Below are 25,721 nucleotides of genomic sequence, written 5' to 3' on the forward strand. Positions count from 1 at the left end.
CTCACTTCTTGCGTCTTCCTGGTGGCATCAAGTAACACTGGATGGCCTTGGAGGTCTTCTCCAATACCAATCCATCATTTTAATTCTCTCTGCCCCACAGGCATCTTCTACAACCAAATCGGGTCAGACTGGGGCAAAACCCATGATTTTGGAGACAGTGGGGTTGAAAACCCCTCCAAAAAAGGTTCTTCCCACCCACCCAAGCATGTGGATGCTCTTCTGGCAGGGACCCATAAATCCTTTTGGTTTTGCCTTCAAACACAAAGGTTTCTGTTCATACCTTTGAAAGCCCTGAAATTGGGGTAAAAATCAAGACATTGAACTAAGGCTTGGATGGGCACACGTGGGGACACAGCCCTGGGTGGGGACCTGAGTTGGAAGTGGCCATGGACAGGGACATGGGGGGACACAGCCATGGATGGTGACATGGGAGGACATGATCATGGATGGGGACATGGACAGGGACAGCATCAAGGCCACCACCTGTGCCACCACAGTGCCACCAGCACCTTCATCTCAGCCATAGCGCTGCCTGATGCAGTTCCTGCCACCACGTCCCCCCTGCCACCATTGTGGTGTCCCAGCCAAATGTCACCACCCACCAGGGCAGGATGGGAACTTGTTCAGCTGGTGACAAGTGGCCCAGGAGTGAGTGACAGCCACCAGGGTGTCCCAGGGCCACCGCGCTCAGGGGACCCCAACCGCCCCTGGGGACAGGGCAAGGGTCAGTGTCACCCACAGGGGCCATGTGGGCCCATGCTGGGTGTCACTGGAGGCGTCCTGGTGGCAGCGTCCCCACAGGTGTGGTGACATTGTCCCCTGGTGTGTGTCCTGGTGGCATCGTGTCCCTTACATGTTGATGACCCAAGTTCCATCATCCTTGTTCTCCTCCCCAGTTCTAGAATGTTCCCCACTCCCGCTTTCCTATTGGTTCCCGTTGCCTGCAGCTCCTCCCCTGAATCCCAGTTGGTTGCTGCCCTTTTGTCCCGCCTTTGCACCACCCTTGTTCCCTCTGCCCATTGGCCCTCAGGCCCAAAGCGCGCTGGTGTTTGCAGGGGTCCCAGGACGAGGGAAGAGACGAGAATCTTGACTCCATGTTTCAGAAGGCTGATTTATTATTGATGATATATATTATCTTAAAAGAAAATGATATATTAAAACTATACTAAAAGAATTGAAGAGAGGATTTCATCAGAAGGCAAGCAGGGAATAGAAAAGAATGATAACAAAAGCTCATGACTCTCCGAGAGTCCGAGCCAGCTAACTGTGATTGGCCATTAATTAGAAACAACCAACATGGACCAATCAAAGATGCACCTGTTGCATTCCACAGCAGCAGATAATTCTTGTTTTTCTTTTGCTGTGAGGCTTCTCAGCTTCTCAGTTTCAGAAAATATCATGGCGACACCAAAGCTCCCCCTCCCTTGTCCCATATAAAAGCCTGGACCCTGCTTTGTTCTTGGTTCTTGGTGCCTGGACCCCTCGGGTGTGTTGGCCCATAAAGCACCCCTGGAACTCCAAGCAGGGATCCCCTCCCGCCTGTTTTCCCCCCGAGCTGCAATCGCCATCGGCCTGGTGCTCGCTGAGCCATCCCTTTCCTAGAGGAGACGCCCTGGGGAAGGCAGTGCCTGGTGCTGGGGATGGGCACTGGGGACTGCTTTGGGCTGGGGAGACTGAACTTCCTTCCAGGGGCTTCTCTGGGGCAGGGCTTGGATTTGGCCTGGAAACAGAGGGAAGGTTCCAGGAGGGTTTTGTTCCTGCCCAGAGCCGAGGCCTTTCCTGTTCCTCATCCTGCCCTGGCAGCGAGGGCTTGGGGAGCACCAGAAAGGGGCAGAGACGCAGCTGGGACAGTGACCTGACTTGACCCCAGGGCATTCCCAGACCATGTGGAAGAAGAATCAGTCTGGAAAGAGGGGGAAGAAGCAGAAAGGGGGGGATGCTGGCAGTGATGGCATTTGTGTCCCCAGGTCACCATTGCCTGGGCTGGAGCCCTGCTCACCTGGGCACGGATGAACACCCACCTGCCCGTGGGAAGCAGGGAATGAATTCCTGGTTTTGCTTCCTTGCACAGCTTTTCCTTCCCCCATGGACCTGTCTGAGTCTGAGCCCAGGAGTTTGGGCTCTTTGTCTCTTTCCCTGCCTGGATTCTCCCCCATGGGGTGCTCCCAGGAACTGGGCCTGAGGCCAGAGAAGGAGACAGGAGAGATGGAGCTGTGCACTGTGGCCATGGCAGCAAGCAGGGCACCCTCAGCCCATAAATAAAATCAGGCACAGAAACGGGCAGATGGGATTTTACACCCTTCCCTGCTGTTTGCATTTCCTGCAAGCTTTCTGCAGTGTTGCTGGCAATATTTTTGTACTTTTTCAGGTGATTTACACAGCACCTCACAGGACACACTCACGGGATCAGGAGAATGATGTGATATCCCATGGATTCATGTCCCTAGGAAATACCAAGGCTCTAGTTGATTAGTTACTGTTTGAGTCCAGAAGTGGGCAGTACAAACTTCCATTTTTCACTTTCAAGTGCTCATGGGGAAAGCACAGCAGATTCTTCCATATCTCTGCACAATATTTGTTAGCTACATACAATAACAAATCTCATTTACATTGCTGCTCAACAGCTCAACATAAGGAACCCAAACTACTGGCCTATCCCTAAGACTACACAAAAAGAAGAAAACAAATCTATTTTGCTTCCCACTTCACCTGCATTTGGGATTTTTGATTTTGCATTATATTTTAACATGTACTTGTAGTTTTCTTGTTATGTCTAGGCTGTGAAGTAGGGTTTGTCACTGTTGTGAAACCAAGATTAATCAAGGATTAATACAGAAATAGATGTTCTAATCTATCCCTGGACTTCTGCTGGTCCCTAGGAAGGCTGGTGGGTGATTTCTGTCTGTGTTCAAATATTTAAAGCAATAACAAATAGTCCCATACTTGATATTTCAGATAAACAATTTAATGGCATCTTAACATTGTTTTCACAATCTTATAACGTGCATCTTTTACTCCTTGTGAAGCTGAAATCTTTTTAAATACAAGCAATTCTACTGCAATTTTAGAAGTTTCAAAACCATTTTAACATACTGAAAACAAAACAGTCTAAAAAGACAGGTCTAACAGCCATTAAAATGCAGGAAAAAGCAAGAGGACTTCAGGTAAAAGAACATACATTGAACAGCAACATTTCTTCCACTATGATTTATGTGTTAAGAAAAATGGAGTAAATTTAAAAGAACAGAAGTTCTTTAAAACCAGACTTTCTAATGCCAGAAACAGCTTTGAAACAACTTTCTATGCAGTTCTATTTATTTCAAAATTTAAAATTGGCCAATTTTTGTCCCAACATTTTGAAGCACAAGGGAGGAAAGGTGGAAAAGGCTCTGCAGGGGTTGCAGTTATAGATCTATAAAGTTCATATGTGTGAAGGAATGAACACAGTATTGAACACACTGAGTATGACAGAAAAATGCAACAAAGCACTAACTCTGAGAGAAAAACAACCCTGCAAGCAATGCCAGGGCACTGGGTATTTCTGCATTTTAAGCAAAGAACTTTACAACATCTTTAATTTTCCTTTTCCTGTCCATTTTGGAGAGCGCAGCCCAGCCCGCCTCGCGCATTCTCCTCATGGTTTTGAGTTTCAGAGCAGAGCCTGGAGATTTCACACTGGATGGAGCTGGGGTCCAGGAAGGAAAATAAAGCCATCCTTTAGTTTCTGTAAACAATCTGATTAACTGCTTGCTTTAATCTTAGGAAAGGCTAACATACCTTTTTTGGTGCTGTGGAATGTAATTGTGAAGCTTGTGGATAATCTTTGTACAAATTTTTAAACATTTCTTCTTCCGAGACTATGCTCTAATAAATGAAAAAGTTACTTACTCACACTATATTAAAAACTACTTTTTCTTTCCCCCTAAGGATATTAAACTATGAAAAATAAAAAACATTAAGATGTCATTATGAGGCAAAACAGTTCAATAAAAAGCATGTTAATTATGTACATACAATTCCAGAAAGAACCAATCAATTAAAAATATACACATAAATGTTGGCTTGAATGTGGAAGCCCAAACTGTTTATTTTCATTCTCAGAGCCAGCAGTGAGCACAAAGAAGTGCTCAGCACAGGATTTGCTCTCTGACTCTTACCAGGAGGTCGGTGTGCTCAGAGCTGTCTGACTGAGTGTCCAGCTGCACAAGCACTTTCTGCTTTTTCCTGCTGCTCTGCTCTGAAGGCAGGTTTGTGCTTCTTCCACTGTGCATTTTATCCATTGGAGGAGTCTTGATAGCATATGTCTGGGAAAGAAAACGTTTCTATTTTTAGATTTTATTTTATGGGGTAAGAATGGAATCTAAAGCCAAACTCAGGAGCCAGTTTACAGTCTGAGTGTCCAAGAATTCACCTGAGAGAAATGGTGGAACTCTTCTCTTTCCATCCAAACATGAAGCAATGACCCAAACAAAGTGGGGTGGGGTGGAAATAGCATTTTTTATATTATTTTTGTTGCCAAATGAGGAGAATGAAGGGGAAGTTATGGAAGAGCTGAGTTTCATGGCACATTGTATTTCAGTTCTTCATGCTTATCTGCAGAAATTCAGGTTATTCTGAACTGTAGCCACTACATGTGGACCATATCAAACATCAAAGAAAATGGGAACAAACAAAACTGCAGGAAAAGGCTTTCAGAGAAAGATTGATAGCTATATCAAGATTGGTGTTACTTAAAATAGTCTTTTCACTAGAAGTTAAACTGAGAAGCCTTGAATGGTCCAGTGCAGTCCTTTTTCAGACAGATAACATCAAAGTGGTGCTGGATTCCATTGCTCCAATATGAAACCCACAAGTGAACTCCTGACAGGGAAGAAGGGTAAGTTCTGCAGTCAGGACTACTTTGATACTTTGACCATTTTTACAGCTAGATCAGCTTTGTTCTCTTCCATAGAGGAAAAGTGCCTTTACAAATGGACACTTTTAAGACTGAGTAAAACAATTCCAGAGACATAAAAAAATCAACAACTGAGCAAGAAAAATTACACAGCGGGAGCCCTTCCAGAAACTGCTGTCTAATATCTCCATGGAATGGTAGGACCCTTTAAAATCCCTTCTTATCCCAGGGGGAAAAAAAAATCATCTACAGAGAAGTAAGAAATACAGGCAGAAAAATGCAACAAGAAAAATTCACTGTTAGGAGCTACAAAACTTCAATGTTGGACTGCCCAAGGGGCTTCCTGCACTGAAGGAGGTATTTTTTATTTTTATCTTTTTTATTTTAGGAATATAATTTGGAGACTTTCTATTTTTACATGAGTAGATTCACTGTATAGATCTAAACAAGGTTTAGGAGTCCCAGGAACATAAATTTTTATTATCTTTAAAAAGTTTGAAGTCAAAAGCATTCCAATGTCTTTTGTTGAATGCAAATAAATTATCATGGCACTTCAATTGATTCTACACATATAAACACTACCAAATTCTAAAAGCAATTAAAAAGTTGAAGTTACCTTGTGTTTCTTTTCACTTTCAGGAATCATACTGCGAGAGTGCTCTTTTACAAGATTCTCCTACAAAAGAGTTATGTGACAGCAAGGAAATATTTCTTTGAATTCAGTTGTTAAAAATCTTCTTGGTGTAATTACAGAGCACAGTCTATAATCACACACTGTTACAAAGCTCACACAAAAATATGACCAGGTTTAGTACAACCCCAGCATTCAAAAGTCACTGAAAAACCCCTACAGTTTAGGGAACTTTTTTGCTTTAGCTAGTTAAAGCTAACTAAACTAAAGGAGAGTTTTGTTTTGTTGTTAATTTATATATAATCTATAATCACAGACTGTTATACAGTTCACACAAATATATGACCAGATTTAGCACAACCCCAGCATTCAAAAGTCCCTGTTTTTCTGTTCAGTTTCATTTCTTATCCAACTCCTCCCACAGCACAAGCCCAGGCCACACCTCTCACCCCCACTGCTCAGTGAATAAAAAACTCCACCTTCTCTTCAATTTCTGCTTTCAGTTGTTCCTTAAGGGAGGCCAGTTCACTTTTCAAACATGACAGCTCATTTTCCTACAAACCATTAAATAAAGGACAGGGTTAACTATGCACAGCCCAGAAAAAAGAAAACAGTCCCAAGTGAGACAGTAATTAACAGGGACACTCATTAGGTACACAAGAGAATTCTATTTGCTTTTCAGCCCTATACTTGAAGCTTTGCTTTAGCTTGTTTAAAAAGACTGAAGCACTATAAGAAACAGGAACTTGATCAGAAATGTTCAAGGTAAGACCTTAAAACACTTGGGAGAACAGGGCTGAGAGGGCACAATCGAAATATTTAAAACAAAAGTTTCCTATTCCAAGTGGGAAGTCAGAACATGACACACTATCTGCAAGAGCAGACACAAACACACTGCTACTCCAATTCATTTTTAGAAACATTTGGAGTTTTTAGTGCCCAGAATAAGATCTGCTGCAGCAGCTTGGGTGGGACTGCTACTGGTAAAAATTAAAACCACACTGGAAAAGTTCCCAGAGAACTGTCTCTGGTGGGAAAGACCCCAGAGCACAGCAGGAAAAAGAAACTCTCTAAGCAACCTGAAAAAAGATTTTTAGAAGTCACAAACTGACTGAAGATCACATCTTTTGTCTCTCTGTGCTGTCGGTGGGCAAGAGGCAGGGATTGGGAAAAAAGGTGTTTTAAAGGTTTATTTTAATTCTCATTACCCATTTTTAATTCTATTAATAATAAAATTTTTGATGCTATTTAAGTTTGAATCTGCTTTACCCTCAAAGTGTTTTTCTCCTAATCCTTATCTCAACTTGAATTTTTCTTTCCCCTCCTCTGCTCAACTACAGCAGAGAAAAATGAGTGAATGTTTTTGTTGTGTGTGCCTGGCCCTTAGCCAGTATAAAACCACTCCACAAGGACATCAGCCCCTTCACTGAATTACTGAACATTGGAAAGTACTCCTTACCAGTGCTCTTGCTGATGAGAACTGCTTTTGCTGTTTCATTTTATAGACTTTTAACTCTGCATCTTTTTCTTCAACCATTTTATCATATTCATTCTGGGTTAAAAAAAACCAAACCAACAACAAACTCAAAATATGTGACTAAATGTTACAATTATAGAGTTATCCAGTCTTAAAACATCATTTCTTTCAAACCAGGCTCTTAAGATTCAGAAAGAAAAGATTCATTGATGCTTCTGCAGAAACTGTTAAACAGAAAATGCTCAATTCAAGTATTATTTTGTGGACTGGCAGAGAGTGCTTGATTTCTGTGCAGCAATATGTGCTCAGCACTAAGAGCCAGCTGTGCCATCTTTATTAATGTATCTGCTAAAGATATTGCAAACTAGAGGAATAGAAAGGAAAACTAAAATGTGTCAGGCTAAACTGCTGACAGTCACTAAGGCATCTCAGAGAAAGAGGCCAAACTGATACTGAAAAATATTGCACTCAGATGGTATCAAAGGAAGCCTGAATTGAAAAAAATCTAAAAATCCCAGAAGTTTAGATGAATGGAATTTATCTGCCCATAGGAATCTTTTGAAAATCTTCAAATGAATTTGATTTTAGATGATGCAAAGTCCAGCATGTGTTCAGCTTCCTTTTCCCAGATTCAGGCCTGTTTCTGCTTTGGAAAGGTCATGAACGTGGTATCACAAGTTATAAACATGCTGTTAACATGGTATCACACACTGCAAACCACAGCAAGCAGGAAAATCTCTTCCCTTGTGCTTTTCCATCAGTGCCATCATCTCAGTTATCTTGTGCTGACATCTGGCATCAGTTTCTCTCTGTATCATTGCTGCTTCATCACAAAGCAACCTCATCTTTTCTACCTGTCAGTAATAAATTGCATTTCATTCATCAACATAACCATATATTTCTCTTAAATCTTAATTTCTTCTTTCCCCTGTGGGTGCAAAGTTTGCAGTCCCACTTGGGCTTTATTTGCTTTTAAGATCCCTTTCAAATCCCTCATCTTTTCTGCAGATTGTTAAAATGGGCAGGATCAAAGGTACAGCCATGGCAGGCAAGTTCACTTCAAACCAAAAGGCCATTTCAAGCACTCTGCCCTAACATTTCTTAGCATTGCCATCAAAAAAAAAAAAGTGTGGGCAGAAAAATACTAATATGGGAGAAGTTATAATCTAATTTAACTATGCTGACTTTATACCAAGGGTGGAATTTCTTTGAACTATATCTTGAAAGCAAGAAGTTTTAATGGAGTTCTTATTTTCAAAGACATATTCAAATACGTCAGCCTAAGCACCTCATGTACTAAAGCTTTGCTCACAGGCATACAAAAATTCCATTTATGTCTGAAATGGCAGAGCAAGGACTCTGGCAAATAAGGCTTCATAAAAGCAATTTAAATTAAAAAAAATTTAATTGCAGTAAAAATTAACACCTCTCACCTCTTCACGAAGTTTATTTTCATTTCCTTTTCTTGTTTCTATGTCTTTTTGATAGATGTCAACTGCTTCCTTATGTTGCTTGTTCATATTTTCCATCTCTATCTGCAATTTATTCACCTTTTGAGAATGCAGAATTGCTGCTGTTATTTGTTTAGGAATTACTGTGTTAATGATTTTTTCTTACCTCTTGTTTTTGAGCACAAACACACTGTTACTGTTCAGGTATATGATTAAAGTGTTTCCTATTTAAAAGTTCAGCTTTTTTTTTAATAAAGAGTTGAACTTTGGCCTGAAGTGAGTTGGAAAATACTCAAAGAAAGAATGGCAACAGCCCAGTGGGGAAGACTGCCCTAAGCAGTCACCCCAAATGCTGTGAATGCCTCAGAAAAAAACAAATACAGATGGAGATTTGATTCCCTCTCTTGTAAATCTGTATCAGATTTTCACAGCTTTTATGGTACATTTTTCTCCCAGCTGTGCATCTTGATTACAGTTTTTCCTTTTAAGGTTATCATATGAATATCCTCAAAAAAGTCCACTTTTCTTCAAGTGCAGTACCCAAAGCTGGACACAATATTCCCATCAGAGGGATTGCCACTGCAGAACACATTTAAAGAACAGCCTTAAAAAAGTTATATATATATACATATGTATATGTCTTTTAAATGCTTTTCTGTTACAATGAGGTTGCTGAACCCTGTTCAGTCCACTATCAACAAAAGAAAAAAAAAAAGGAACAGATTAGAAACATCATTAATTGCAACATGAATCCATCTCTTAAATGTCCAACAGTCAGTGCCCAATGATTAAAAATGGAAGCATCTTCTAAAAACTGTGAGCTCATTCCTGCAAAGTCTGTATCCCAGATCCCAAAGCAGCTCAGAACGTATTGAACAAGTATTATCATTACTTACAGTGGCACTTAAAAACACTCACCTCATCTTCTACAGGATGTTATTTAAACCTACCTTCCCTTCATAAGTATTGCTTTTCTTGCTTTCTGCAGTAAGTTTCTTTTTCAGCACCTTATTCTGGTGAAATAAAACAAAACAAGCACTGTACCTTAATAAGTAAATAGAATTATGTAATGGTTTAACTGCATCAAGAAATTCCAGCTTTCATCAGGCAAATAACTCTCTGTTGTGCAGCTCAGGTTCCAGAACAATTCTTCAAACAAATGAATGTTCATCTAATTTCTGTGATAATTACTGTTTCTTCAGGACCTTAAGAAAGGCTCCTCCTGAGCAAGAGCAGGGAATAACAAATGAGGTGCAGAATGGGAATTACAACTAAGATGCTGCTGACAGAAGGTGTGAAGATGTCATGACAAAAAATACAAGTTCTTTATTTTTACAGTGAAGTTACTACAGTTTGTGCCAGTGCAGAATTATTTTCTACAAGTGGTAACTGAGATACTTATTACAAGTACAAAAATAACACTATGCACTAAATGAAAAAGAGTAGAAGTTCATTAAAGGTATTATTTTTGTAATTGCTCTTTTCAAATTAAGGCACATTTAACAAATCAAGTGATTCCTGAGATGACTCCCTAATTTGCTCAGGGTTAGGATAAGAAAGGAGAATTTTTAAATTACATAGGTGGATCTAAAGATATCACAGCAGACACAAACCTGCTGAAAAGGCAACCCAAAATATAATGTGTTTATGTATTTGTGAAATGAAAATCTCTACCCACGTCCTGCTGCAACTCTTCAATGCATTTGGTTTTATTTTCCACCTGCTGTTTTAAATTGTTCATCTGAAAGAGAGATTTCAGACATTCATTAGTAAGTTCTACAAATGACTCCCTATGTGAGCAATTCCTGTAAATGTTCTCAAACCTGCACTTGCACCAGTCTGGTTTGTTCCAATGGGACTGCAACACCAGCTGACATGTTAGAATAATCAGAGTTTTAGCCATAAAGGACTACAAGATGTTAATTAATAGCAGTGAACCAGTTCCTTAGTTGTTAGAGAATTAAGAAAGAAGAAGAAAAATACCCCAATATCTTCACAATTTAAAAATACACTTGTAGGAAGTTCCCTACATCCATGAAAAAATTAATTGTCCCAATTATTTTCTAGAATCTTCAATGGCTTTTCTTTCTTGAAATTTCATTTTCAGTACTCTTTACCTGAAATGACAATTGTAAATCTTTGACTGTTACAATGAAATTCTGAAATTTGCTAAAAACCCCAGGTTGCTTTGAACCAATAGAAAGAAAAGTAGAAATGTTTGAATCTATTTAAGCTAAAACTCACACTACATATAAAAAGCTAATCCAGAGCCCATCCATCACTATGTGGGTATATGAAAAATCAGAAAAGCAGGTTCTCTGTTTGCCTGAAAAGAACCAAATCTTTAATATGAAACTTGCAGCAAAGAGTGAAGATCCCCGTGACTGTGCTTGTCTTTTGAAATACCAGGGCTCAGCATGGGCACACACAATGGCACAGCTGGCAGCAGCTGAGAGAGAAGAAACCTCTGGCAGAGATCACATCCCCCAGGCAGAGCTTTGCAGAAAAATCCCAACACAGATTTTACATTTAATGCTCTCCTACAGGTTCTGTAAGATATTTGCATGACACAGGACATACATTTTCTTCTCTTTCATCCAGTGTACTTCTCATCTCTTCACCTGTCTTTGCCATTTTCTCCTTCCAAGACTCCAGTTCATTTCTAAGTGCCAAATTAACAAGCATTAGTAAATATTTCCTTCTTGCCTTTAACTTATTTTCAGTACTTCTAAGAAACCCTTCTTTTATTTTCTAAAAAGAGCTGCTAATGTTGATGGGAACTTCATAAGCTGCACAATGAAAATGTTCTTAAAATGCAGCAACATGCCCAGTAAGTCAATCTGTGAACTGTCCATACTTTTTTGAAGTAGGAAAAGATGTTCCAGCTAAGCCAAGGAAAATACATCCTCACCTGGACTATTGCAATGCAGCTGTGAAACATGGGAGCTGCCTGTCTATTGAACTGGTGATACAGAGAGTAACTCTTACCCAGTTTTGCCTTGTCACATTTAATCCATGACCTTCACCTTCCATTTTCATTGCCTTCTCACCTGAGGTGTCTAATGCACAACAAGACAGCTCCTACTATGTAATACAAAATGATGGCAAACACTGTTCCTGCAGCAATTGGTATTTCTAATCTGAGAAAATTTCTACTTGGCCAACAGCAATTCTGAATAGTTTCTGTTTAGCTATATAATCTAGAAAAAACATTAATCAAAAAAATCCCAGAAAGCAGCATTTGAACACAACTAACTATTTGAGTCTACTTCCTTTCACAATATCAGTTCTTAATATTTGTTTTTACTTGCCTTAGCTGGCTATTTGCCTCTTCTAGATTTTCAACTAACTGCTTTGTATTTTCTTCTTTTTTCTTACTATCCTAAATAAAGACCCATGTGTCAGCAAAGAAATAAAATTCAAAGTGACTTCTTAAAAAATTCAAAGACATCCAAAGCACACTGAGCTGCCTTGCTCACAAGTGTAAATACACTTCCTTTCCAACTCAAACACAAAAAACAGCTCAGGTACTCTACAGACCCAAGTCATGTTGCAGCTCATCATCTAATTTGTAAAACTGAGTAATTTGTCAAATTGAGTATTGTCCTTTCATGAAACCTGGAAGTTTACAACTTGCCTCTTGTTGTTCTTGCAGTTTCTTGACTTCTGCAGCCACAGCATTTTTCTCTTGTGCTGTTTGTTCTTTCTCTAGTGAAAGCTTACTGAGATACACTGTTAGTTGTTCATTCCTTAACCTAATTTCAAACAAATGGCCAAGAGGAATAAGAAGATGCCTTTTGAAATCTCCTTTTAAATTAAACATACCCATTATCAAGTCTTATTCCATGCTGAAAGAAGTCCAGGCCTTTATCTACAAATACAAGCTTTGCAGCAGAGTCAGAGAGATGTCAAAAGGTGACAGAAGAAGGAAAGAAAATCAGAGTCAACTTTTATATAAATCTCATGGTTAGTGAAGATGATGTAGTTCAAAGCAAGATTAACCATGAATTCAGAAACTTTCTCTTCTTGTTAAATAAGTCAAAGAGATATGGAACAACTACATATGCCATAGAATACATACAAATAGAGAAAGTGGAATTTAGAAATGTAAGTCTAGAATTAATGGCATATATGTGGTTCAAAAGTTTGATTAGAAAACAATCCTAGTTCATTTCACTGTGGATTAAAGCAACTCCACCAAAACGAATTAAATATTATATTTTCAAAATGGTCGTACGCCTCTTGTTCAAGATCTGTTTTCAGAGTCACAAGCTGCTTTAAATAATCTTGTTCCTTCTCAGCTGTACTTGTCAGCTGTGCTTTCAAATCCTGGAATTCTTTCTGCAAAATGAAAAGGAAGAGTTTTGAGTATCCATGTGCAAACTCCAACTGCTGGAGGTTATCAGACATGAACTAAGAGCACAAGGCTTTCAGAAGAACCCAACAACATCCATGGCATGGATTATCCAGGTTGGATCTTTCCAGTCTCTGCTGGGATCTGGAAGTGCTGTGAGACAGTGAACTGTGACACCAGTGCTGTTCATGTCTGTCCCCTGCTGTGAGTTTAATTACCTGGGCTGCAAAATTAGGGTGGGACACTGCTCTGGGTGCTGTTTCTTATGCATAAACTTGTGTACAAGTCATGATGTGTAACTTCACTATTTCTAAAAACATGTTACTATTGCCCTACTTCAGACCTTTCTCATCTGGAGAGCATTTTCATTGCTCTCTCCACATTTTTCTCTCTCTGCATATTTTCTACAGTAGCTTCAAGACTCTTCTTCAGTCAAAGTCCTCCAATTTGCCCATTTTAGAAAATGAGTGAAACTCAGTTCAGAACACTCAATGCACAGATTAGAACAACAAGCAAACACAGTGAAATGCACACCTGATTTCCCACTATCTTAACTTGAGTTGATATGGATTCTTGTTAGGCTTGTAAATATAAAATCATAATGAAAAGAAACCTCTGTTCAGAGTGTATTTCATATAGCTGAGACTTCTGTGACAGAAAATGGGCCTGTGTCACAGTACAGCAGGGTTCACAGAGGCCAGAGCTAATTACCTGCCTGTAAGGAAGAACAAATGGGAAAACTTTATATCCACAGGGAGTGGCATTTGAATGGGCATGAACAAAGAAGGAAATAACCAAAAACCTTGAGAAGGAAAACCAAAAACATGGGAGACAAGAAAAACTAAAAGCACAGGAGACAAGAAAAACAGTGGCAATAAAAAAGTTCTTCAAAGAAAACACTGAAATTGTGTGTGAGAAAGTTTAGTAGAAATGTTAAGGTAGACTAGATGGTGTTTATTTATGACATTTAAGATACTTACAAAGCAAGAGGAATTTCATATGAAGAGCAAATGCCATGAGATTAATAAAATGAATATTTACCAGAGTTTCTGACAGCTCTTCAAGTTGCACTTCTTTATCACATTTTACTTTAGTCATCTCTTCTACAGCACATGGAATGTAAAATTAATGGAACAGAAATGATTTTTCAGATTTAGCAGGCAGTATAAAACATTTACCCCTTTGCAATACCCAGTTCTCAAAACTTGTTGGATTAAGTAAGGAAGCTGAAAAGCTAATTTATGACTTTTTCTAAATATAGACTTGAAAAAATTATTCAGACATTAGCAAATCTCTATCTGAAGAGAAACTAAATCTTAACCAAAATTTAGAGCCAATTATTTCCCACAATTATAGCTTCAAATAAACCATGGACTGTTAGACTAGAGTATTCTGCAAGTATTGATGCACCTGCATTGTTCCAGAAAAAAATCTGAACTGCTGAAGGTACCACATGGATATGCTGAGAAAGGAAACCAGTTGTTACTGACTTCCAAATGGTTTCTATGTGCACATTGACAGTGCTGGTATTTTTTGCAAGTTCTCAGCAGCAAGGCAGAGCTCTCACTCTGGGGACTAAGGAGCACATCCCTAGAAAGCACAGGATATCACATTTATGATATTTAAAGACAACCCCTGCCAGCATCATTCCACTTCCAGCACGGGCAGGGTCCCAGAAACCTCAATGGGAGGGTTTTATCTCTGCTGCAGAAGTCAGTCCTGGCACCTGCAGTGCTGCTGCTCTTAGCTGGAAACCAAAATTACCTCCAGAAGAATTCATGCAGGAATGGTCTCACTATTGGAGCTCTGCACAGCACTGCCCTTTGGCTGCTGCCAGCACCAATGACCCCCAAAGAAAAGGGATCAGCCGAGTCAAAATAAATTCAGGCATTCCTGATAGGTACAGGTACTGTAAAATCATTTCTCCACCTACTAGAGACAGTCCATTTCCAGACAACAGCAGAAAGCATTTTTATTACTGCCTGGCTCATTTTCTGCCTTTCTACAAGCCTTACCCAGTTCAGCAGATTTCTTTTGGAGCTCCAAGGTAAGCAGCTTTGAATCATCTTCATATTTCTTTAATCTAAGAAAATGGTAAATTAAAAACCCCAAATGTAGGGTACAAAGCACTCACTGCATTTGAAACTTCAAGGACAATAAGACAAAGTCTTAGCACAAGCACTTTAAGAACATTTACCTTTCAACAGGCAGATGATGAATCTGCCTGCAACACATATCAAATTACACTTTTACAACCTCAGAACAGCAGACATAAAAGTAAACAAATATATACCTACAGAAATCTCTATTTCTTAAAGACAGAATTATGAAAGTTGGAAGAGGCAAAAATTTACTTTTTATAGACCAGTATCAACTATCACCAACAAAAAAATTTACATTCAATTCTCTGCATTTAGACCACTGTGTGGAAAAAAACCTCCAAATTTCAGCTTCATTTCCAATGGTTCTTGATTTTGTCATAGACTGCAACCTGTAAGATCACTCTTGGAATTGAAACTCATTAATTTACCTATTTTGCTCTTCTTGCAGCAAGCTTTTCAAATTGGCAACAGAAGTCTCCAACTCCTCTGTCAGGGCTGCAAGCAAAGCCTTCATTTTTTTACATTCTTCCTCCTGCTCTTCCTTTTCTCCAGTAACCTGAATTAATGTTTTCACTCTAGTCTGGAGCTCAGTTTCCAAGTTCTTTTGAGTAACCTTCAAGACATGATATCATTTCTAGACATGTTTTGCACAAACAGCTACAGCTGTTTCATGTCTAAAGTATCCATAATTATTTATGCAAATACTCCTCTAGTCTATTTCTACTGTAAAACTATAAGCAAGGGGTACCTCTGCCTTTTGCAATGACATTTTAGCCTCTTCCAGCTCTGCCCTCAAATGTTCTTTACTGACCTGGGATTCCTTTAACATTTCTTCATGATGTACTAAACAAAAAAAGATGTTAATATTTTTAAAAATAGGATATTTACTAAAAAGTACTGCTAAAAATGGAAAATTACATACATTTAAAGAATTTAACAAAGACCAATGGTACTGACATCATATAGTATAAAATAATAGATAAAATTTGAATATAGATGGCTTAAACATATTGAAAATCAAGTTCTGAAAAGTAAGTTTCCTCAGTGACATCTGCCTGACTGTAAATTTGCAAAACTGAAGCAACATATTTTCCCCTTGCAATCTTCCAAAGCTCTCAGTGCTTGACTCACCCTAAAAACGACCCTGCCAGTCCTGCTCCCACAGGAGCAGCTCCTGCTCCAAACAAAAATAAGGCCTTCAAGGCCCCAAAATTCTGCTGCCAACCAGCAACAGAATAAAACCATCATGACCCTGTTTCCTATGCTTCTATAAAGAATTACATATTATAAATAAACAATCATAAACAATTACATTTAAATTCTATAAACAATTACATTTAAACACAGCAGGCAGAACTCTTACAGTTTGCTTCCATTAAGTCAGCAATCTTATTTTGTGACGTCTGCAGCTGAGCCTTGATGTCTTTTATGACAACATCTTTTTCATCTCTCTCTATGGTGAGAGCTGAAATCTAGAAAAATGCAAGAAATATCATCATGAAGTCTGGAAAAGGGACAGATGTTAATTTTCATTTGTACCCCAGGTATGATAAGCAGACATTTTGCTGTCATTCAAGTTAGATTAGATAGATAGATAGACAGACAGACAGATAGAAAATATTTGGCTAGATATAATCTTAGCCAAATATTGATCAAGTCACATTACTCTAAAGAAAAAAGTTCTCCAATTCAAAATCAAACCATAAATTCCAGTACACTAAAGGTACTGAAAGATCACTAAACTTAGCAGAATTTGACTTAAATGCAGCTTCAGGTGTTATTTTGTCTTTTTTACTAATACCCAGAAACACTTCTTGGCTCTTGCATTGCCCCTTTAGTCACAAACAAAGCTCTACATATGAGATGGTAAAATGAGCAAACCTGCTTTTCCTTTTGACTGACTTCCAGTTTGCATTCTTTTTCAAACTTGTCCACTTTTTCTGCTTCTTCTTTTACTTTTGAGATACAGTAACATCCACAGTTAACATTCTAGCTGAAATATACTCCAAGTTCAATACAACTTCCACTTTAAGATTGCTTGGAATTGTACAGCTGTACCTTTTGTTTCCCAAGAGTAATTGTTGAGGCAATGTTTGATTTTATAATCAAAATACAAACAGAAAAGAGCATGTGAAAATGAAACAGGAACATACCAGGCTATACATACAGAGAGAGAGCATTTAGCTAAAGTTTCTGTAGCTATACACTAGTGCATTATCATTTAAATAAACCAACTATGTGAAATAAGCACTGATCTCTAGACTGTACTTCACAGACAAAACTTCAATGTTGAGTGACTGTTTGAAAAATAAAGTTCCCAATTTGGCCCAGTGGAACAGCAACAGAAGGGGCCAGGCAGTGAACAAAGGCTGCATGAATAAAAGAAGGGTCCCAGTGTCTCAGGGTGACCTGCTCACCATTCCAGCCCTTCACATCTGTCTGCCCTGGGCCTGCATGTGGAACACAAGCTATGAAGTACAAAATTGAGCCAGCTGCATAAACACAATAAACTGAATTCTCACATTTGAAACTCATTTCCGATCTGTCGTTCTCTGCTTGCACACAAAGCTCTTCAAATGCCGCTGTCATTCTCTAAAAACAAAATTTAATATCTGAAGTTCAATCCTGGAAACCCTGGAACTTCTCCAGGGGCTGCTGCCCACCTCAGCCATTCTGAGGAACCAGCAGGTGGGTGAAACAGAGCCCAGAAAGAAGCCAGAAGTTGTGGCAGTGACCCAGCACTAAGCACCCATCCCACAGATCACAGGGATCCACATCCCACACACTGCTGCACTTTCTCCATTGAATGTGTTTTATGGAACACAAAAATCATTCTTGAAAAGGGATTGAAAACCCAACTTCCTGCATCACACACGACATGATACCCACACATGATGGATACAAACAGTATCCCAACATAAACAGGGAACTCAGCTCAGCTCACATAACTCACATTCCTTTCATCAAGCCTGGTCACTTACTTCTATGTTGCTATGAAGTTCCTCATATAATTGTATTGTTTCTGCCTTTTCCTGTTCATCTATCAAAGCAAGAACACATGAGAAAGTTTTTCTTTTGAACAAGAATGCCAGCTGTCCAAGTCATTATACTTAATCAGTATAATGAATTAAAAAAGGAATTACCAGCTCCATTCTTATTAAATAAGTCCTTATGAAACATGGTGCCAAAAGTTACAGAATTTAGGGAAAATGTGCATTTCATTGAAACATTAAGCAAGCTCAGCTTTTAAATTTCCTTCCTAAGATATTTTTTTCTGTGAAAAGTCTAATTCTGGATCAGTTGATATGACCATATTAATTATTATAGCATTAATGCTGTTGAATAATAATGTATCAACACTGTTAGTATTTCTAAACTGTAATCTAGGGTTTAGCACTGAATTTCTTCCTATCAGCAGATACCTATAACCACAGAGCTGTCATAAGAAAATTGCAACACTCCATGTCCATATTTTCCTTCTTCCACTTTTGTAATTGATACTATTTTTTCCCTAAGAAAACAATTAAAAAGAGAACAGTAAAAGAAACAGCTATCAAAAAAGAACAGTACATCTATATACAAGTGTTTGTAGAATTAAGGCTAAAAAGAAATAGACACTTCTTAAGTATCCAGGATCAAGTTAGTAAAATTCTAATGATTAGAATAACAATTCTAAATTGCATATAAAGTAGAACTTCCAATCAAGAACATATTTTAAAACCTCAAGAATTTAAACTTCATTAAGTTATCCAACTGTCTTGGCTTCTTCAGTTTCATGAGAAGAATTCCATGAAATTCTTCTCATTTATGACCTTGGGGTTAAGACCTTTTCTCCCCATAAATGTGTGATGGCTGAAAACAGGAAATGTCAGCTCTGGAAATTTGTTAGAGAGTGCTGGGAATTTAGAGTAGATTCTACTGCCTAAAAACAGGCATGAAGGGTCACTTCTTCTGTCTTAATATATTCCCAGTGTGTGGATGGCCCTGCAAACCTTCAATGGGCTGAGCAGCCTTGAGGAGCCCTGCCCTGCTCTGGAGCGGCTGCCAGGGCCAGTCAGGGCTGTGGGCACTGCCTCAACCCTGGGTCACTGTTTGGGCACCCAAAGAGCTCCCAGGCTGGCACCTTTCAGCAAACAATTTCACTGGCTTCAAAAGCCCTCTGCATTCAGCATTACAAACGAAAAGTCTGTTAGACCTGGGGCTTCACTTCCAATTTTGTGAGCCACTTAAAATTCACTTTTCACTCTGAGAGCCACATCCAGTCGATCTCAACTGGAGAACTTCTCTGAACAGCACGAGAAATTTCTTCCTCTTTCTTCTGTTTGTGAATTTAGAGCAAACTAGAAGTACATTTACTCTGATCAATAAAAGCTAAAAAAGCATTTACGTTTGCTGGTCTTCTCTGTGAAGCGAGTGCAGGTTTCCTTGAGCACATTACACAGATGCCTCGAAGCAGCAGCTCTAAAGGAGGGAAAAAATATCCTGTTTGCACAGGAGTGCACAGTACTTTGTGAACCTAAGGAGTAACAATGGAAATGACCTTCAAAATTTAACAGCTACATAAAACTGCCCACATGGAAACTGATTCTTTCCACCACAAGAATATATACTTGGTTCTATTATTACTCTTTCAAGAGATCTTTATTTTCACATATCTCATCTTCCAGTTTCAAATGGAGTTTTTCATTTTCAAACTAATTTCATAGGGAACAAATGCAAAAAGACACTGTTATTGAAAAATAGATTAGAAATGCACTTTGACTTCTCAAATCCCTCATGAAAAAGTAATTTGGGGCATCAGTAGACAGAAGTCTGTTTTAGCTGGTATTACATGCTGAGTCATCTTTTGCATGAAAGATGCAATCATTAATGAACAATAATTTACCAGCAAATGAGACACAGGTATATTCTTCAGACAAACACTCACACGGGACAGGTGCCTGCAACTCCGCAAAATAATCATTTTCCAAGGCACAAACCAAACTGCAACAGTCTTTAAGATTTAATTGTATCAATAATAGTGTCATACTGAATCAGGAAGCGCTTACCTTTGTTTATTGAATGTATACTATACAATACTGGCCTGCAGTTCTTGAATGGCTTTATTCTGTGCTTCAATAGTCTTTTTATTTTCCTGGAGCTTTCTTTCTTTCTGGTTTAATTCAGTTTCCACAGTCAGTTTCCACTGCTTGATCTTCTCAGCCTCTTTGTAGAGTTTTGAGAACAATTCATTCATTGTTTCTGTATTCTATTGAAATAGGTTCCACAATTTAATCTCAAATACTATCTAATTAATAGTACATAATATCTAATTCATACTGTTGGAGATAATGTATTTATCTCTTAGAAATATCACAAGAGTAATATTTTTCTACAGATGGTGATATAAGTTGATATATGATCAGGAGCCCAAGTTTATGCACAGGATGCACAAATCTTTGTGCATCCTCTATGTATGTATCAAAAGGCTTTACAGAGCACACAGGAGAAACAAATACAATGAAATATCCCAAACCTCCTTCAGACATCACCACATAGATGGGCTTAAAGACATGGATAACTGCAGTCCACCAAAATCAATAAAAGTTTTGTCAGAATTATCAGTGAAGCCAAAATTCCTTCTAGCAGGTTCTTCACACCATTTCTGTCCTCTCCTTCTGACAGACACTGCTGAGTTAAGTAAAAGCAGCTTCAGAGACTTTGCCCAAGAGTACCTGTGATCTTGCCATGAACACACACAGAATCACAGAGTCACAGAATAATGAGGTTGGAAGAGACCTCTCAGATCATCGAGTCCAACCTCTGCCCCAACACCTGGGCTATAGCACCAAGTGCCATGTCCAGTCTTTTTATAAACACATCCAGAGATGGTGATTCTACCACCTCCCTGGGAAGAGCATTCCAGTGCTTCATTATTCTTTTGGTGAAAAATTTCCTCCAAATATCCAACCTATCCCTCCCCTGCTGTAGCCTGAGACTGTGTCCTCTGGTTCTGTCAGTGCTGCCCGGTGGAAGAGACCGACCCCACCTGGCTACAACCTCCCTGCAGGCAGTTGGAGAGAGCAATAAGGTCACCCCTAAGCCTCCTCTTCTCCAGGCTAAACAAGCCCAGCTCCTTCCAACGTTCCTCACAGGGCTTGTGCTCCAAACCCCTCAGCAGCCTTGTTGCCCTCCTCTGGATGTGCTCAAGCACCTCAACATCCTTCCTAAACTGAGGGCCCAGAACTGGACCCAGCACTCAAGGTGCAGCCTCCCCAGTGCCCAGCACAGGGGCAGAATGACCTCCCTGCTCCTGCTGCCCACACCATTCCTGATGCAGGCCAGGAGCCATTGGCCTTCTTGGCCACCAGGGCACATTGCTGGCTCATATTCAACCGGCTGTCAGCAGCACCCCCAGGGCCCTTTCTGCCTCAACACTGTCCAGCCACACTGTCCCCAGCTTGGAACGTTGTAGGGGATTTCTGTGGCCAAAATGTGGAACGCAGCACTTGGACTTATTGAACTTCATGCTGCTGCACTCTGCCCATCCATCCAACTGATCTAAGTCTCTCTGCAGAGCCCTCCCTTCCTTCCTTCCTTCCAATAGATCATCACAAGCTCCCAGCTTAGTGTCCTCTGCAAATTTACTCATGAAGGACTCGATGCCCTCATCCCCGTCGTCTATAAAAACATTGAACAGAACTGGTCCCAGTACAGAGCCCTGAGGGACAGCACTGGTGCCTGGCTGCCAGCTGCATGCAGCACCATTCACCATCACTCTCTGGCCCGGCCATGCAGCCAGTTCTGAGCCCAGCACAGAGTGCTCCTGTCCAAGCCATGGGCTGCAGCTTCTCCAGGAGTGTGCTGGGGGAGACAGTGCCAAAGGCCCTGCTGGAGTCCAGATACACAACATCCACAGCCTTTCCTGCATGCACCAGGCGGGTCACCTGGTCACAGAAGGAGACCAGGTTGGTCAGACATGCCCTACCCTTCGTAGAGCCACGCTGGCTGGGTCTGATAGCCTGGCCATCCTGTGAGTGCTGTGGGATAGCACTCAGTATGAACTGCTCCATTATCTCACCTGGCACTGAGGCCAGGCTAACTGGCCTGTGATTACCAGCATCCTCCTTCCTACCTTTTGTGTAAATGGGTGTCACACTGGCCAGTGTCCAATCATCTGGAACCTCAGCAGTGAGCCACAACTCTTGATAAATGATGGAGAGAGGCTTGGCAAGCTCATCTGCCAGCTCCCTCCTCACCCTGGCATGGATCCCATCTGGACCCCGGGATTTACGAATACCCAAGTGTCCCAGCAGTTCTCTGCTCACACACAGAGCAGGAAGGAAAACCACCACCCTTGTGCCCTTAGAACACCTTGAAAGTGTCCTACAAGCAGTGCTGGGCCAGTGGTCGAGGCAGGGAGAGCAACACACGAGCCCAAAGGGCCCTTTGGTTCACTTACAACACCCCCAAACACCATCCTTGTTTTGGCTGCATAACAGTTTTGCTACAGTCCTGATGGTGCTTTAATAGCTTAGGATTAAAAAAGTCTAAAAAGTTGTCAGGGATATGAAAATCAGCAGGGAGAGTGCAAGAAATGGGTTTTATTTTGTGGTAGCAAAGAGTGTTTTGTAGCTGCAAAGTACAGAAGCTATTGCAAAAAAAATGAGCTGGACTGAGTTGTGCTAAAGCAGAGATCTGCTGGTAAAGACACTGTCAAAAGAATCCAGTGCTTGAGGAAACCACTGAATTCATTGTTTTACAGATAAAACAAAGCCAGACAAGGCTGGAAACCACTGAATTCATTGTTTTACAGATAAAACAAAGCCAGACAAGGCAATGGGGATAATCTACTTCAGTTTTCCAAAGGATATTCTGACTTCAACCCTTCTGCCCCTCAACAGAATATTCAGAACCAGTTCCACAAGGATACTTAAGTGTTTAAATCTTACTCTAATTAAAGCTCATGGACTTCACAGGCACTTCAAACAAAGAAAGAACAACAGCAATATTGCAATCACCTTAATTTTTAAAGATTTGTTTCCAGGCATGTTCACTAAATCACAAATATCTCCTCTAAGTGATTCAGCTTTAAACAGGAGACAGAAAACATTATTCCCTTTTAACTACTTCCTTTAGCCCTGAAATATCTACTGAATGATGCTTTAGGCACTGTTTGGGAACAAATTCAAAAGACCCCAAGGAATTAGATGTGCAGAGTTGATACTTAGCTGACCTCTTCATCTACTTCAGAGCAAAGTTTCACTTGCTGTGAAATTGTATCTGAAACATGAAGAGATTTTGATCAATGTCTTTCTAAAAAACAGTAACAGTGAAACTGTATTTAACAGTTACAGATATGAAACTGTGAGACTACTCATGAAAATTAAACCTTGACAATACATAAAAATCTAAAGAAGGTGCATGGCAAATATTCCAATTGTACCTGAATCAGTGATTTCGCTACGGTTTGACACATCAAATGGCAGCTTAAAGTCATCATCTGAGCATCTGTTCAAACCCTGCACAAATTTAAACATTAGTTCCTTATGGGTAGATTTGTAAAGAAGAATTATAAAATCCATAAAAAATCCCTACAGATGATGTGAAAATAGAATTTGCCATTAATAAAACAGCTGCCTACAAATTTCAAAGCCCAAGGTATTGGTAATGGCTTTGGAACTCCTTCCTGCCCAGTGGTTGATCAAACTGTTGGTGTCCTGCAGTTTGATTTATAGACTGTGGCCAAAGGGGAGCTTTCAATGCAGGGAACTCAGCAGCTCCTGCCTGGCTGGGCCCTGGTGCATGGCAAAGGACTCAAGGAGACAAATTACTTTTTTGAAGACCAGTACTTGATATTTCTTTCTTGCTTTCCTTCCAAGGGCACTTCTAAACTATATCTGATTATGTTTCAGCATGAAAATACCCTTTCACAAGGTTTTTAAGTCACAGAAGTTCATCCTGTAAACAGCTAACTCATCTGCTGTCAGAATATCCCATTTGAATCTCAACATATTTCATAAGGAGCTTCAACATGAAAAAATAACTTGTTGAATTCCCATAACTCAGTGTGGGGACAGAACATTTTCCCTGCACACCTGATCTGGTGAGACCAAGACACCAACACCAGTGCGAGCATCTGAGTGGGGCCTGTGGGAATCCATCAAACCAGAGGGGTTTGGGAAAGCTGCAAAAGGCAGCCTCAGAGACAGCAGAACTGTGATTAGAGCCAAGCAGGAGCCATGAGATAGGTCAGCAGAAAAATTATTTAAAAAGTAGAAAAGTAAGGGCAAATAGAACAATGGTCTGTGTATTAACGCTTGTCTAGAATAACTCCCTAAGTTACAGAAAAGTTTATCTAGCGAGATATTAGGAGGTTCTAAGCTTAATAATGGAGCTCTGTGCATTGTGTTTTAAGGCTTACAAGCAGCAGGTATTGTATTCAAAAAAGGCAAGCATTGTTTGCACCAAAGGTACCTGTGCTTACAGTGGTTGGATAGAACTACTGTCAATATGCTTTTGCTTTGTGTGATTGGTCAAAAAACTTTGAAAGTAAGTTGTAACATTAAGTTCTTGGTCTGCTGCCTGGGATGTGAGCTGCTGACATCTTCCCATTGTCATCACCGTGTAATGAGACTGATGCTGGAAAAGAAAACAGCTCAAGGCAGTTCCTCAGCAGTCCCGTCCCCTTTGTGATTTGTACACAGAGCCCGGCCGGCGATAGAGCCCTGCTCGCTCTCTGGGCTCAATTACCCACATCAAACGCGGACTTACAGCACAGAGCGGATGCTCGAGAAGATGATTCCCTTCAGTTTTGATGGAAAACAACAACAGAAGTCTTTGAAATTCAAACCGAAGATGTCTGTGCATATGCCAGAAACGAGTAGGCAGGAGCCGTCTCGGCCCATGCAGGGGCAGGTGTGTGTGTGCTCCAGGCCGGGGCTGTGCCGGGGCAAGGGGCAGGTGTGTGTGTGCTCCAGCCCGGGGCTGTGCCGGGGCAAGGGGCAGGTGTGTGTGTGCTCCAGCTCGGGGCTCTGCCGGGCACTCCCCGGGCCCAGCACTGTCCCCCCCGCGGCCGAGCGCTCACCTGGGATCTGCCCGCAGACACCTGCCCAGCGCTCAGGCGCGGCGGCATGAACAATTTAAAGCGGTTTTCCTTCTCCATGGCTCCGATCAAAGGGCGGGCGGAGCGGCCCCAGCTGCCGGCGGCCGCTGAGGGCGGGCGCGAAGGGCGGGAAGCGGCAGCGGCCCCTCAGCGCGGGGGCGGGGGCGCCGCCTAGCGGAGCTCGCGGGGCACGGCCCGGGCACGGCCCGGCCGGACAGAGCGGCGGCCGCGGGGCCATCGGCGGGGCCATCGGCGGGGCCATCGGCGGGGCCATCGGCGGGGCCATCGGCGGGGCCATCGGCACCATCGGGGCCATCGGCGGGGTTTGCTCGTCGCCCGTGGACGCCAGAGAGGTCTCGGGGCAGCCCGGGGGCCCGGGCGGGTTGGCGATGTCGCCGTGGTCGCCGGCCGGGGGCAGCACAGCGGGACTTTGGCCGTCGCGGGGAAGGCGGGAGAGGTCTGAGGGGAAGGGGGGGTCCCGCCTGTACGGGGAATAACTGGGGGAGCTCAGTCCTCCTATGTGAAAAATGCGTATTTTATGATTGGCTTTTCGCAAATATTCAAATGAATATTATATGTGTTATGTCAGAAAGTTATGCTGTATTAATTTTCTTAAGTAGTGTGTTAAATCTAGTTTTGGGGTATTACGTAATGTCAAAATAGAAACTATGCTATGTGAGATACTTTTTTTTAAAAAGAAAGGACTTGCAGCGAGATAGCAGCCACAG

General features: G+C 40.9%; 1 pseudogene; it reads right to left on the bottom strand.

Moving 5' to 3' along the window:
* Positions 1 to 2,955: 2,955 nt before the first annotated feature.
* LOC143696411 (synaptonemal complex protein 1-like) lies at positions 2,956 to 25,053 on the bottom strand (annotated as a pseudogene).
* Between the last annotated feature and the right edge of the window lie 668 nt (positions 25,054 to 25,721).

The sequence above is a fragment of the Agelaius phoeniceus genome, chromosome 34 (assembly GCF_051311805.1).
Source record: "Agelaius phoeniceus isolate bAgePho1 chromosome 34, bAgePho1.hap1, whole genome shotgun sequence".
In the NCBI taxonomy this organism is placed as follows: Eukaryota; Metazoa; Chordata; class Aves; order Passeriformes; family Icteridae; genus Agelaius; species Agelaius phoeniceus.